The 2,688-nt window shown below is 51.4% G+C and overlaps 2 protein-coding genes across 2 annotated transcripts in view; both read left to right on the top strand.

The window, feature by feature from the left end:
• The window catches only part of EPS8L2 (EPS8 like 2), a 64,096-nt gene that overhangs the window by 50,016 nt on the left and 11,392 nt on the right, over positions 1–2,688 (top strand). The window lies entirely within an intron of this gene.
• Positions 2,367–2,688, top strand: part of LOC115948499 — a 17,702-nt gene continuing 17,380 nt past the window's right edge. The window contains exon 1 of the mRNA XM_031061536.1: positions 2,367–2,455. The gene's annotated coding sequence lies outside the window, so the exon portion shown is untranslated. The remainder of the gene's footprint in view (positions 2,456–2,688) is intronic.

Here is a 2,688-nt window from a genome sequence, read left to right as displayed (position 1 = left end):
GCGCTGCCGGCGCCGCCTCCCGCTCTCCCGCGGCGCCTCTGACCAACACCCCCGGCTCCACCGGGACGTTTTTCTGCACATGGGGTCCCTTCTTGGCGCCGTTTTCGCCCTACTCAAAGCGCATGCGCCAGACGCCGCCATATTGGAAAGGGCACCATCCGCCTAAGCCGCCATCTTAGGTGTGGTAATGTGAGTTCCGCCCGAAGTCCGCCATCTTAAATTCTGGCAGAAGTCACTTCCGGTTAGCGCCGCCATCTTAGGTGTGGTATCACGTGAGTTCTGCCCGGACCCGCCATCTTGTGTGCTGGCAGCAGCCCGGTCCGAGTGGTTCCGCCACCTCCGGCCCGGGCCGCCCTCTTGGGCGTGGCCGACTTTGATATGCTGCCACCTCCGGGCCCTTGGGGGCGGTGTTTGTCCCTGTCCGTCACACACACGCAAACACGCACTCCCATCGCAGCCCCGCGCAGCTCGAGTGTGAAAAACGCCAATCACTTGTTTTTAAAATGTTTAAAAGTTTAATAGTAATAAAATGGTTATAAAAATAGTAATACAACTAGAGTAATAATAATTTGGACAAGTATGAGACAATAGAGACAAAGAGTTACGGATGTCTGGGTACCTTTTTCTGGGCAGCATAAGCTCGAAAAGGGACACATGTTAAGAGAGGATTAAACCTTAAAAGCAATAGGCTGTTGCATATTCATACATCTCATACACGATGCATACATTCCATTCAAACACATTCTGTCTGGTCATCATCAACTTCTTTCTCTTAATCCTAACGGCGTCGTCCTGATTGAGCGAGGCGGGAAGAAGTTACTTTCTCCTGATAATGGGGCAATAAATTCTCTTTCTCTGAAAGATTTAGGTGTCCTGTGACTGCTATCTCGGTGCGAGTCCTTTCTTTAGAAAAAAGTATCCTACATAGCATAGTTTCTATCTTAACATTTTGTTATAACCTAAAACTATATCTAACACACTACTTAAGAGAATTAATACAGCATAACTTTCTAACACAACACATATAATATTCATTTTAATATTTGCCAAAAGCCAATCATAAAATACGAATTTTTCACAACGACCGAGCCCCTCCGGCACCACCCCGCCCCTCCCGCTGTCCCCAGTCCGAGGTCTCTCATGAGTTTCTTGCCCATGTCATGCAGAAACAACCTCCCAGTTCGTCTCTTCTCTGCATACAAAAGCATCATTAGTCACAAGCATCACAAAGGCCTTCAGAGTCTGTGAGTCAAGGGCAGTTGTGAAAAAAACGCTGCTTTCTGCTCATTCAGTTTTCTTTATGACAAATATCTCTGTTATTGATCACATTTCCAATAACAGCAGGCAGCTAACCTATGTTCCTGGCAGGATATACCTGTCCAAGTCCATGACAATTTCTTTTTGCAGCTGCCTCACACGTCAGCGTTTGCAGATCCTGAATGCAGAGGGGAACAGGACATCGGTAGCCTTGAGACCCTGCAGATGTTGGATTTGATGAAGATCTCAACTCAAGAGAGGCGAGCGCGCAGTCCCGGCTCATTGCAGTTCCCGGCGGGAACACGAGGGGGTGCTGCAGGACAGGCTGTCAGCGTGTGGCCTCTTCCGGCGCTCGCCCTCTGCTCCCGTTGTTTCTCCTGAGCTCTTCCCTCAGCCCCTTCAACGAGCGCAGGAAAAATCTTGTCTCACTCCCCGGTCGTGCTCTGGCACTGGAAGCAGTGATGACATATTCATAAAATCCTGGAATGTTCCGGGGAGAAAGGGACGTTAAAACCCATTCCATTCCACCCCTGCCATGAACAGCGACACCTTCCACTATCCCAGATTGCTCCAAGCCCCGTCCAACCTGGCCTTGGACGCTTCCAGTTACTCCAGGCTCCTGTGTATTACTGCAGCCTGTCAGACTAATGAGTTGTTTCTTGGAATGCTGTTGGAGAGAAGGTAATTGATGAGGCTGAGGATCACATTAACACATACACTTCTGGGGACGGCAAACTATGTATTTTTCACCCAAAAAGTGAGGGGTTTTTGTGACACCAAAGCAGAACTCATTTCCAGTTGCATGAAGTGAGCACTTCAGGAAAAATGACGGTATGAATTTAAGACTGAGAAATAACGTGGAGAATCAGCAAGTGTCAGCGGTTAGCAGATTGAAAGGGCGAGAACACAAGCGAGCAGGAACAGGAGTATGCCTTTCAGATGAGACTAACTGTGAGCGCATTAATTTAAAAATTACTTATTTTTCCTCGCCGGCTGGCGCTGGTAAAGCGAAAACTACATTTCCCATGATGCTCTGGGGCAAGCAGGACGGCGTCCCCAATCAGGCGGGGCGGGGCGAGGGGCGCAGCCAATGGGGCGGCGGGAGAGGCTTGAATATTAAGGCCGCGGCGGTACTTTATTTTGCTGGCGGAAGGTGCTGTGTCGGCTCGGGGGTTCGCACGGCCGGGAACTGTGTGCGGTACGTCCGGCTGGGTGGGAGGGGTGTCCGGGAAGGGTTGGCGGAGCCAGCGGTGCTCTGGGCTAAGGCGGCCTGAGGAGCTGTGGGGTCCGTGAGGGCTGAGGTGCTGTGGGGTTAAAGGTGTGCAGGGCTGAGGCGGTCTCAAGGGCTGTGAGATGCACGGGGCTGAGGACTGTGGGATCCGTGAGGGTTGCGCGCCTGTGGGGTCGGGGGTGGGGGCTGAGGGGCTGTGG

The sequence above is a fragment of the Geospiza fortis genome, unplaced genomic scaffold, assembly GCF_000277835.1.
Source record: "Geospiza fortis unplaced genomic scaffold, GeoFor_1.0 scaffold450, whole genome shotgun sequence".
Lineage (NCBI taxonomy): Eukaryota > Metazoa > Chordata > Aves > Passeriformes > Thraupidae > Geospiza > Geospiza fortis.
Note: the sequence above shows the minus strand (reverse complement) of the source record. Positions and strands in the feature narration are given on the sequence as shown.